The sequence below is a fragment of the Pelmatolapia mariae genome, linkage group LG7 (assembly GCF_036321145.2).
Source record: "Pelmatolapia mariae isolate MD_Pm_ZW linkage group LG7, Pm_UMD_F_2, whole genome shotgun sequence".
Taxonomy (NCBI): domain Eukaryota; kingdom Metazoa; phylum Chordata; class Actinopteri; order Cichliformes; family Cichlidae; genus Pelmatolapia; species Pelmatolapia mariae.
Genome location: NC_086233.1, coordinates 46,026,611 through 46,040,113, shown reverse-complemented (window position 1 = coordinate 46,040,113; position 13,503 = coordinate 46,026,611). Strand labels below are relative to the sequence as shown.

General features: G+C 41.5%; 1 protein-coding gene across 2 annotated transcripts in view; it reads right to left on the bottom strand.

The window, feature by feature from the left end:
* pparab (peroxisome proliferator-activated receptor alpha b) overlaps positions 1–13,503 on the bottom strand; it is an 82,871-nt gene that overhangs the window by 45,111 nt on the left and 24,257 nt on the right. For both annotated transcript variants that reach the window (XM_063479278.1, XM_063479280.1), the window contains exon 3: positions 6,605–6,684. The gene's annotated coding sequence lies outside the window, so the exon portion shown is untranslated. The remainder of the gene's footprint in view (positions 1–6,604; positions 6,685–13,503) is intronic.

The following is a 13,503-nucleotide window of genomic DNA, read 5'->3' as shown; positions in this document are numbered from 1 at the left end:
TGTACAGCACAGCACAATACAAAGCAGTATGTCTTGAGCTGAGAGGCCCCATTGTGTCTGCTCAGTGGTGAGTCTGAGGCTCTCTGCATTATTCAACACTGCCTTACTTACACCATAGAGCTGTGGGTTGTAAATATGCGCAGGCACACACCTGTACAGTATAACAGACACAAAAGGACCAAACAGATACTTTGCAGAAACAACCTGAGAGAAGAAATATGGCAACCTACAGTTAGCACACATATACATTTGCACACACATTTAGTAATGACAAACGGAGCTCGCATAATTTACAAGGACTTAATTTACTTATGATGGACAACACTTAAATTCATATATTTAGACGCTCTAGAATAACATTGCTTTGCAGAAGGCCTGAACTTAGAACAAACTCCATTACAGAGCTCAACTTGCAATGATTTTAGGAGCTAAATCAGTCCCTACATAGAGAAAACCGTATGCTAAAGCATGTAACTCATTTTATTGTGCAGTCCTGCAAAACGCTCTGTGGCGTGGGGCCCAGACTTCATAATGTAGGGTCAAGACACATTGTCCTCTACATTTGCTGATTGAACATACTTTAATCTAATATAGTATATGACCCTGGGGTCCTGACCAATAGAGTGCTTATCCAGGAAAGCTATCATTTTCAAGTGAAGTCAGAGCCAGTTGCTATCTTCCAGTGACAGGAAAATATTCACGCTTACACCCACGCACATGTACTGTAGAGAACTAACATGAAATGCAAGCATATATACACACACCCACAGGTCCATACTCATGTTGCACACTTGGTTTTTTTACCGCAGTTATAGAGGACAATCTGGAACTCTTCTTTGGTTGTCGTGCAAACTCAACAAGCTGGCTCTGTAACTAAAGTACTGCTTCAGCCTCACACTTCCCTCAGCTCAAGTCCTGCTTTCTGCACATCTTTGTCTCACAATGTCCCATAAAACACATATATGGATGCACACGTGAATGCATAACCAAATAACATACAGAAGGTCACAGTTTGAAACACATGCACACAAGCTTGGAAAAAAGAAGTAAGGTAAAACATTTTACTGATTTACCTAATCATATTTTCACACAGTGTTCACAGCAAAGCTAGGCGCTGCTTAAAAACTCACTTTAACTTAATCACACTTGAGTCTAAGTGCTACATTGCCAATCAGTTCAGCTATAACCTTGTAACCTGATCTTTGAGGTTCTGGTGGTTTAAGGTCAGCGAGTGGGTAGATTTTTTTTTTTAAAGACCACTTTAATGTAATATCCAACCTCAGATTCTTATTATTCATTCCTGCAAATTACAAATTTCCATCATGTTTTGTCGTTTTACTGACCACTCAAAGCTTTAATGTATCTCATCTATTCTGCACTTACAGAACATACCAACATGAATATACCGTGGTTCATTACCAGAACCTTCTGGCTGTGAGGCAGCAGCACTAACCTCTGCAACATTGTATCACCGACATAAAAGATGGTTACAGAAAGAAATGTCAGCATATATTAAATGCTCTTCATTTACCTAAAATAAATAAATGATAATACAAACCACTACAACAGTAAAATCAATATTTAAACCTTCTCGTCTTTTATTTGGTCACAGTCAGACTGACTTCTGATGTTTCACCATAAAATCTAGAGGTGACAGTGCAGTAGCACTAGCAATGTAGTTTTTACTGCAAGGGGATATTTCTGGCACTCAGAAGGATCTACAAAGTTCATTAAAGTCATGCAATTTGCATTTTTTGTTTCTATACTTATGTGTAGAGGCAAACAGTTGACTTTTGGCCAAAGATGCAATAAAGTTTACGATGCACAAGTACAACTACGTTGCATATCCAGTGACCTAGTCAAACCGACGAGATCTGCAAGTAGCACAAAATTTCAAGCGGTAAATTTGAAATCATATCTAATCAGACAATTACTACATCATCTGTACTGAAAGTCAATGTGGACACAGGTTTTCTATACCATTCATTTAACCGCTTGTTTGATAACCAAAAACTACCAGGCCAACCTTCATGAATAATAAAATAAAACAAAAAGCTTCTCACTTGCCACAAGGGGTCACCACAGCAGGCGGCTCTGCATGCTTTGTCAGAGTTAGATGCCAGATACAAGCCCTAAAGGGATGTATGTCTCCAGCTGGAACTGAACAAGTGCCCTTTGACTTCCCAAGCATATGTGTTAACCACTACACCACTGGAGGGTCTTCCTCATGTACAAAAATCCTGATGGTTAAAAAAAATAAAAAAAATTTAAAAAATGAAAAAATAAAATAAAATACAATAAAATCTATAAAAAAACATTGTATTCAGGGTAAAAAGATCACTCACACACTATACTGACTGTATCCACTCTCCGCTTTAAAACACACAAAACAACATGCCTCATCAGACAGGTGATGGGTGATTGACAGGTGCTCATAGTTCAACTTTGCAAGTACACCCATACACACTCAATATGGTGACATTAGTGTGCAAATGATATGGTCAGAAATACCTGTTTTTCTTTTTATGTCCTGCTGCAGCAGAAGTGGTGCAGACACGAGGAATCTTGTAGATAGACAGGGTGGACTATTCACCCCCCACCACCCCCACCCCCTCGATACAGATAGCACAGCAGGCATGACCCATCTATTTATACCAGGGCCAAGGGGCAGGCAGCAGTAGGAGGAGGACAGGAGCTGGGGGAAGAGGAGAGGCTGCTTGGGCAGGTCCTGTTACACATGCCAGGGGGAATGGCTGGGGCAAGCCACAGGGGGATTCTGCTCAAAGTCAGACAGGCTGACCTCTCCGTCACCTCTGCATGAGGCAGATACTGAGCTTGCGAACCTTGTGCAAGTGTGTGTTAGGAGTGAAAGAACAGGGAGTTCAAAGTTCACATGAATAAGTTTGAATGTACAGTGTGTGCATAGCGCGTGTTTGTGATGCTGCAAGAACACATTAGCGCATGTGCACTGAACGCACTTGACACTTGTGGTGTTTGTGCATGCAGATGAGCAAATGCATACATGTGCAAGTGTGCATGTACTCACGCCAACTTGGTTAAAGTGTGTGTCTGCCTGTAAGACTGTGAGATGAACTGGCCCCACTGACTTACACCCCTCCAACCCCTCCATCCCGCAGCAGAGCCATAAACATGCCAGGTGAGGAGGGCTGGATTAGGCAAACTTAGCTCATTCCAGTGTGGCCCTGCGGCCCCAACTCTAGGGGTAAAAAAAATGAGACCCCAATCACTGTAATGACAATGTACACAGCAGGGGTTTCCCACACCACTCAGCCCAACCTTGCCAGCTGCTTCTCATCTCTCTCACGCAGTGTACAATCGCACATACACAAAGAAACATCCACACATTTGCATGCATATACACACAGGCTGCAGGATGCACAGCAAGACAAAGGTCTACCCAGAAAAAAAGCTTGAAAGCAGGTGTCTCACACTGTCGCAAATCTGGGCCCCCTGAGCAATGGTGCCTGTCTACGTTTTCAATGACTCTACAGATTATTGCTCAAGACTTTCAAAATTAGTTATCGGAGGGCACTTAACAATGAGAATTTATTATTTATTCAAAGGTGGATTTTTGGTTTTATTTTGCATAGGTGGTACAGAAGTGCATGATTTTACTTTAAAGTGATGTTAACCCTCACGTTATGCTTTGTGGGGTTATTTCTATGTATGCTCCTTCGCCTTCTTCTGCTTAGGACACTGGCATTTTTATAGATACAGGTCTTAAGAAACTTGAACTGTGTTAGTTTCCCACAGTGGGTTACGTCAATACCGAGTTAAATAAATGTATAAAAATACAAAAAAAGCAACCTTTTTTTGCTCATTGAAATCAAAGTCTTAATCTTCGTACTGCCACTCTAAAGAGCTCTGGTGAAATGCGCACTGCCATGTGGCTGCTGGTGACCTACAAGGCCTCTGTCTATTAGAGGAAGCCTATAGCTCTGACACGTCTACATGCACTGTGTTCTGCGCCGGCCTGCTCGCAGGGCCCCTTTCAAATGGGCAGTGCCCCTTTGAGCGGCATCTGTCACCAGCTATATTTAGAGGGTTGAACAAATACCTTTCTTCCTGAATATGAACTTCAGCTGACAGACAGCAGGCCAGAGCAGGCAGACGGGGATCTGCACAGTTTGTAACCTTCAAGAGCCTGTAACTCTCAGGCTACAGCTGCGTTTAGTCAGGCTCACCACTGAAATCTAACGCTGTAAATACAGCGCAGTTAACCATAGTTAGCATTGATTTGGCAGAAGGTTTTAGCACCAGCTCCTATAGTTCCAGGATAGCTGCCAGCATAAATGGGAATATACAGTTATATACCCTGATAACAACTTTTAATACCCCCCCCCACACACACACAGTGAAAAATGACTGAATGAACTCCTGTGCCTTCAATCTCCTTCAGTGCTTTGAAGATTGCTACGTTTCTGCCTATAGGGGTTTGTGCGTGTGACAGTACAAGTGAGGCAGCCAGTGCGTGACTATGTGACCCTGTTGCATGGCCATCTGCTCTATATAACCATAAACAAATGCAGGCAGGCACAGCTTCACAGTATTATTTCCAAGAGGTCTAGGCCGGGTAAATGTATTCAAGCTTTGGTCTCTGGGTAGATGTTGTAGTGGTATGCCCTAGAAGCAGGCCACGGTTATGCAACAGGATTCATAATTCATACTACAAACACAATATGGAGGCCTCTCTGTCCCATATGCAAGCACATGGGCAGATTAAGGAGTGAGCAGTCAAAGGGGACAGAGTGCATTCGGAGCTGCCGCTGACTGAGTGGCTGTCTCATAGAGAGCGTGTATGTGACAGGCCTAAATAGGCCAGGTTTTACTGCCAGAGGGACCTCTGCTATATTTTGCACCTACTGTCTAAATCAGTTACATGGCAGCAGTGAGGCACAATGATACAGTAAGGGAGGTTTTATAACACTTGACGCTATTAACAGGTACAACCCGATGAGCGGTGTCGATCCGCTCATTTATTTTCTGGTCATTTACAATGTCGTGTAGCTGATGTTTGCTGTTTTTCCGTGGAACACTTTAGCCCCTTTCTACACACACACACACACACACACACACACACACACACACACACACGTATAACAAAGTTCTTGGAGCTGGTGCGATGAGGTTCATCCAACCTTGCAATTACAAGCAAGTCTTTTTCCCCTGCTTTTTAGGTCAATTTTGCTTTTTCTAACATAATTTCTGCTTTTATGACTTTATAATAATTATATTATGTATGATTTTTTTCTCCCAACCCCAGACTTTTTTTTTTCTTCTTTTCTTTAACTTGCTGTTGCAATACTGGGCTGCTAACCTGAAACAGTCCCAGAAGCAAAGCAAACAAAAATGAAAAGAAATGGTGTGTGTCATTTCAGACTGGTAGTGGGGGATCAAGAGAGCTTTATACACCTACTGAACACCTGCTTTAGTGTCTGTGGGCTGTAAATGAGAGAAGGGCTTTAATAACATCTGCACTTATAATCAAACGTGGAGCGCACACAGAATTCCAGAGCCGCAGGCAGCTAGTCACTATAGCTATAGATTGCAGGGTGGTCCCTGGGGTTACTAAGTCCGTACAATACAGCCGCAGTTATGGGCTGAAGCTCCAGCTCGGTGCACTGTGGTTAGGGTGGAGACAGGTTAAAAAGCAGAGGTTAAAGATTTTATCCATTCACTGGCTTTAAGTAGCTACAAGACAGCAGGTTATGTTGGGAGAAAGCAGGCGGGGGTTGGAGGCAACGCGCAAGGGTGCGACACAACTGTGGCCACTGCCAGCGCACATTTGCCCCTATGAAAAAAAAGGCACTGTTTATGGTGTCCACTCGAGGTCAGCTTGTTGAAAAGAGGAGCTGGAAGTGATCCAGAGTGGAGGCCGCTTGATTTTTATCTAATCAGCCAACAACAATTAAAACATTTCCCCATAAGAAATAGGCACGCTAATGGTCCTGTCACTGTACATTAGAGCGCTACTTTTCCTCAATTTGCACACCTTTTCACAGTTTATTAGACCTTTTTTTTTTCCTTTTTCCCCTGAACCCAGCATCCAGTTGCACCCACTTTGTTCTTTCCCACTTTACTCTGTTCCTCTGCTACCTGACTACTTTGGCAGCGATGCACAAAATGGCGGCAGGGAGCTGAGAGCTGGAAGGCACAGAGTGGAAGCCATTTTCCAACAGTTTCAGGACCATGCATACGGAGAGAGAGGGAGAGTCGAGTCGTTGCCTAGCGGGCAGTTCGGATAAGTGTTTTCTGCGCATGTGCGCGAAAAGATTATCTTTGTTTTGTTTTTTTTCTTTCTTAATGTGCTGCACTAATAAAGCCATCGGGACCTTGGCCTTTCTAAAAAAAGGGATAAAGGCACAACACATTATGATTTTAATCTGTTCCAGGCTCACATCATAATAAGTCTCACAAAGAGAAAGAAAATACATGTAGACAAAGCGGGGACGTAACCTGCACAGCGTTTAATTACAGGCCCCTATCTCAATGAAATTGAAATGCAAGACAATCCAACACCATCAGAATACATCATCCTGTACAAAAAAAGCCCAAAACATTTCTAACACGTTGGGGTACTTACAATCGCCAGTGTGTGTTTGCATAATTTCTCTCTCTGGCCAAAACTGTTTGCGCTTGGAGCTCAAAACTCTGTCTCACTGCCTACGAGAAGGAAAGACAGAGAGGAGGGGGGGGGGGGGGGGGGGGGGGGATGGAGTGAGAGACAATTTACAGCAACGTAAACAGAGAGAAAGTGAAAAACACAATCGAGAGGAGCAGAGACAGAGAGCCTGATCGGTTGAGTAGCCTGCAGCAGCAGTAGCAGCGGCAGAGGGCTGTAGGGTCTTTTCTCTGTAGCCTGTTTACCAATAAGCTCGCCCTACACTTTTGCCTAGCCAAGGAAGCTCATTAGCGAAACATGTAACACACCGCACCCTCTCTGCTGGCCTGTACACCAGCCAACTCTTACTGCCGCATGCTCACCCTACACCAACACACCCGCACACTTCACACACACACACAAGCTCCTCTGTGGCCTCGGCCTCGCCCGGTAGCGCCCACTCGCTGCATACATGTGCACGCTTTGGCACACCGTGTTACCGAAAGCCCACAGTGTCATGTGCGTGGGTGAAGTGGTGCATCTGCACGTACTTGTGAGTCTAATAAGTCTTTTTTTGTTTTTTTCTTTTACACATGCAGTACAGTATGCTTGGTTCGCAGAAGAGGGCATGTGCGGGCTGCGCAGAGTTAATGTACAAGGTAGCTTTTTGGTTATTGTGCGTCGTGCACATGTGACACTATCACGTGGAGGTGGAACAGGAAGCGAGGCGACAGAGTTAGGCGTTGTTAGCCAAATCTCAGATTGCGCAAGTAAAAAATAAGCGCAGAAGAGAATAAAGAGCAAATGTGACAATTTTGCGGGCCCAGGAGGACACTGCCGATTTAAGGCTTTCACTCGGTGTGGCGGCAGCTGCCGAAGGGTGATAATTCTGGACACGGATGCTAATTGCAACGCGGAGCACGGCCTTGTCGGGCAAAGGGTCTTTTATATATTGTTTCTAACGTTTGTAATTACAGTGCAGTACCTCGGAGTGTTGCCAGCACATGTTTATGGGCTCATGAGTAACCCAACTCCTCCATCCTCCACGGAGAGAGATTCATGTCCGAGCTGTGCACCCACTGCACTCTGTGCGTGTGTGGGTATGCTGTTTGTGTGCATATACATGTTGATGACTCATGAAGCCTGCCTGAGTGTGTGCAGATGGGACAGTCAACATGATATGAGAATATACCACATGAATGGCTGTGAGTATAGAAAGAAAACTACACATACATTATGTCGGTGGGTTTTGTGTTGGTATGGAGGCTTTTGTCGTATTTCACTCGAAATTCTAAAACCTTTTGGTGAGTGCAAGCGAGGAAACCTGAGTATATGCACATTACATAAACATCAAGTGCTGTATTTGCTGTATTACATGGCACAAGTCAGCAGAAACTGTAGTCAAACAAAATGAGCAAAAAAACCCCCAAAAAAACAGCCCAAACCAATCCAGTTCGCTAAACGTTGCCAACAGTAAATGCAGCCAACATAATTTAGCTCATCAGTGACGAGCAGTAGAAAGTGATGGAGTGGAGGTGAGCTGAAGGAAAGGGATTTACAGTATTTTGATAGTTGGGGGGGGAAGGGTTGCAGGCGAGGCTTTTCAACACTTCCAATTTTAACTCCGAGTGGAACGAGGTTGCTGATTCTGCAGTTTTTCTCGGACTAAATTGCCTTGGCGACAGCAGAGGCCAAAAGCTGAAGAAATATATGAGTGCTGGAAAAGAAAAAAACGAGTGGGTGCAGCTGAGCATTATCTGGAATATCGCTTTGCCTGGCAGGTACATAAAACAAGCATCTGTCCCGACGATGTGTGCCGAGAGACACTCGCACGTGATGCTGTGTATTACAGCCTCAGTGCGTTTGATTAGGGCAGGAAGAGAAAAACAATGAGTATTTACAATGCTCAAACATTACATGTGTCAAACTTCTAACAAACTCTCATGAGAAAACAGTGCTCAGTTTTCAAATGTGAGAGTTGTCCAATTCAGGGGAAAAAAGAAACACAAACTTTTGCTCATGATGTAAAGCAAGCATGTGAATTTTTTTTATTTATTTATTTTTTTTATTTATTTATTTTTTACTTACAGAATGTCTGGAGGAAAAAAAAGAGGGATACGTACAGGGGAGGAAAATTCTAATTTTCTGTCATGCCTTGAAACTTTGTCCCAGTCCAATATTATGTCATTATGACTGTACTTACCGTCTCTGTGGAATTGCTGTGGTTTTGTGGATAAATTACATGTGACACTCCCAGCTGACATCCTGATTAACACAGGAAGGAACTAAAAAAAAAAAAAAAGTCCAGTCCTCAGTAGTCAGCAGGGTAATGGACTAATGGCTTCCATGTATGATGAGATGGGTGAGAAAAAGCAGGATTTTTTTTTTTTTTTTTGTGCAGGAATATGAGTGTAAGAGCATCAGCATATGTGCCTGTGATTGTGTTGTAGCTGGCTACTGTTTGTAAATGAACAGAGAGAGAGAGACAAAGAGCAGCAGTGATCGAGCAAACTAAAAAGTGAAAAAAGCGGCGAATTAGAGAAATGAAACAGTATTTTTGGATAGCTTCACGTTGTTAAAGTAGAAGCGAACAAGCAAACGCACTTGCGCAACCCTTCGAAAAGATGCCGCGCTGCCAGATTTTGCATGAACGCAGCGCATGCTTCACAAACAGGAAAGGACACACGAGCAGAAAAACAGACTTGGAGATACATTCAACCCCGCAAAAATGTAGCAAACTGAAGCAAACACAAGCATCAAAACCGTGGAGGTTGCGCATGGTCTCTGTAACACGAATGGGTTTGTATGTATTAGTATACCGAATGTTCTCGTGGTCGCTGTGTTATCACAGAGTCCCGCCCTCACACCCTGCCTGCAATCACTGCCCGAGGACTACACACCGACACAGACTGCACAAAGGTTCCGGTGCAGAAACATCCAAACATAACCACAAAAAAATAAAATACGGATAAAGTAGGAGTGGTGCTGCAGATAAACACACCTCAATACACAGCTTAGGTGTTAATCTATACATAGTTTGGGTTTTTCCCCAGCATTTTATAACATTTTTTTAGTTTTTATGACATAATTTCAGCACTTATATAGTTGACCAGAACACTGAAAATTCTTGTATATGTTTTTTTTGTGTGTGTGTGCGTGCATTGAGGACTTTTTCCTCTAGATTCTCTCCTCTCTGTTTAGGCCTGGCCTACTTTCTTGTGTACTGTAACTCTGATCCTGTGTGTGCCACAGCCTGTAGTGGCCACTGTAGATCCACTCATGGATTCTTCCACGTTGAGGAGAGCAACAGGGGGCCTGGTCATTTTCTAATACAGAGAGTCGGCATGACTGCACTAAAGGGCCCCTTTTAAAACTTTTCTAACTCTAATGTTGATGCCTACACGAGCACAGTGAAAAGCATTTTATTGCAGGTTTTGGTGGAATTCACCTTGACCTTTAGATGCGCTGCAGTAACACTATGCAGACCTGCTGCATAGTGTTACTGCTTCAGTAAGAATCCTGCACCTAAATATAGGATGGATCAATATATTGATGCTTTGAACTCATTTTAGATCGACATAAAATCACATCAGGTTTAATTTTTTATGTATTTTGTTTAATATACACGACCATTTACTAAAAAGTGGGAAAGTAGTTTAAAAAGTTTAATAGAAACAGACATGCAGTTAAGAAATATCTGATCACATAATAAACAGTGAGATAAACGTGCTAGAAAATTTCCATTCTTTAAACATAGAAAACACTTTTACAGTGAACCTGTGAATACACTCAACTTAAGAGTGCTACATGCGTTTTTGTAGAGCAAGCCCAGACAGCAGAGTATGACAACAAAATCCCAAACCCTGACAGCTCTCCAGAGAGCTCAGACATACAATATAACTTCCATTATGTTGGCTTTCTCAGTTTTATTGTATTTTTAACAGCACACTGAAGCCGCTTTAAGCAGCAGAATTCAAAGCGGCTTCATTATTATGGCACAAAAATATATTTACAGTGAGTGGTGACTTGGCCCCCATTCATCACTCCAATCTGGATTTCATATTAGCCAGGAGGAAATTGGATGAAATTCACAACATCACAGCAAGCTCATAAATGAAACAAAATCACATAATCTAAAATACCAATTTATCCACTTAACAAATGAAGCACTGTGTCGGTGGCTTATTGCTGTGTTGTACTCATGAATGACTCATTTTCACTGAGTTGCACTAGTAAGAATACGCTGAGCACTCGCACACGACCTCAACCACATACTCAAAACTTCAAACTCAAACACTCAGACAGCAGTCTGCACAGGGCTGCCTCACCACACACACACACACACACACACACACACACACACACACACACACACACACACACGTCTGGTTTGCTATCCTCGTGGGGACATCCCATTGACATAATGCTTTCCCTAGCCCCTTACCCTAACCCTAACCATTAAAAATGAATGCCTAACCCTAACCCTTACCCTAAACCTAACCATAACCTAATTGTAACCCTGACAGTAAAACCGCATTTTGAGTGTGAAAATTGCTTTCAACCCCGAGGGGACCTGGATTTTGGTCCCCACGGTGCAGAAAGTCCCCACCAGGATAGTAAAAGTCAGATTTTGGTCCCCACCAGGATAGTACGAACCCGTACACACACACACACACACACACACACACACACACACACACACACACACACACGAGCATCAAAATGTGCAAAATGAAACAGCAACACAAAAGACAACAATATTACACTCCATGTATTCTTGCTGATGTGAAACATATTTTTTTTAAATTATGTATGATTCAGAAATGTGAAAATGTCCAAGTGTGTAAAAAGAGATTATCGCAATTTTACACACAAAAGAAATTATGTATTTTTACTGCTACTATATAAATGATCATTTGGAGAATACTTCATACAACAATTGCCTTTTTTACACTAGTCGAAAGGTAGAACTAAATAATTATGAACTACTATTATTATTATTAATAATTTAATTCTGAGAATTGTGGCAGTTATAAATAAATTTAAATTTTTATTGTGACACTTGAAAAGTCATTGAATAATAAAAGGGTTTTGTGGTCATATATATATATATATATGAATTTTTAAGAAACAAAATCATATACATGATGCAGCAACAAGTAGAAACATGCTCAATCATGCCTTGCACCATTATTTTACTGCAAACACACTCACTCACACACTCTCTCTCTCTCTCTCTCTCACACACACACACACACACACACACACACACACACACACACACTAAAAAAGGCTGCTGCTGTGTTTTATCTATTCGTAAACTGATCTCTACAGTAATGTAAATACTTTAAAAACAGTGTTTTAGCATACACATTTTTCTTTTACGCTTTCTGCTTAGTTTCCTCTATGAAGACGTGTGCTTACAAAAAAAACTTCACGGGACAAACTTTAGATTTGTTTTAAACAATTACACTTGGCAGAAAAAAATGAGGACGTGCACATGTGCACATATTCGTCCGTTTTTATATTTTCTTCTCTTTTTACTACGCGTTACGACATATTTGAGTTTCACATGTACAAACTCAAATATAAATTAAACTGAAAGTGAGTAATAAATTAAAAATAGCAGGGTTAGCTCAGTATGATACATATAATAAAAATAGTAATAAATTACTTACAGAATTGCTGCGAATATTGTAGAAAAATAACTGAACATGACAAATAATTTTTTGCATAGTGCACCCCCTTTCCCCTCACACACACACACACACACACACTTTTTTTTGCTTATCTATTAAAAAATGTCCCACGTTTTTTCAGATGGATTTTTGTTAGCACCATATGTTTTAACTAACATACTTAACATACTAAGACTAAGAATAATTGTTGAATTTTTTTCCCCCATTCAAGTTCAAGGACAGTCAAGTTCAAGTTTGAGAACTTGGTGTTGTAGCTGTGGCATGCAGTTTTGGTGTCTGCTTTGCTTCTGCATTATATTAAGTACATATTTCCATTTACATAAAATAAAAAAAAAATTAAAAGAAGAAGCCATTTGAGCCACTTTGCTGTTGGTAATTACGTGAAAAAATGCTTCTAACCAACTATTTGACTAAACCTCACATCATACACCAAGAAAGCATCAACAAAAAAAAAGTACAATTATTATGAACTACTATTAACTACACGAATACATTTACACGCACGTTTGACTGTAAATTTGTATTAGCGTGTAGTGTGTATGTGTGACTGTGTCTGTGTGTGTCCCATTGCTAGCTCTGCTGTGTAGATGCAATAAACTGTTAGTTTGCTTCAGTGCACCCACTGTGGGTTGTACCAGGCTGTTGTGTTGTTGTAGGTATGCTTTTACACACAGAGAGAAAATGCTGAAAACCCTGCCATCTGCCTCTCGACATGCAACCTTCCACTGCACTCCTGCCATTCAGTGCCAAAAAGGCCTTGGGGTGGAGTAGCGAGATACTCCTCCAGCCAAAACCATGTGTCCACAGCTAGTACAGCAAAGCTTACATTCATATGAATGAGCATAATAAGCTACATATGCAACAGTAAGCCTCACTCTTGAAAGCTTTGTGTAATCATTTTGACTTTGTCCTTCAAAAAAAGTCATCTTTTATGTAAAACCCGACACCCAACATAACACAGCACATCTGAAATCCAAAGCAGAATATTCGACAAATACGCAAACTTTTGTTGATTAAACTAGAAAATTTCCGCAATTTTCAAAAAACGCAATCAGAAAACAGCTTTACTGCAAATTTGATTATACTTTCAAGCAACACCTCGAAGAAGATTTTTCTCATTAGACTTGGGAATATACTTTGCTATTTTAATGTCTTAAAAACATTCAAGCAGTACAGATTTCC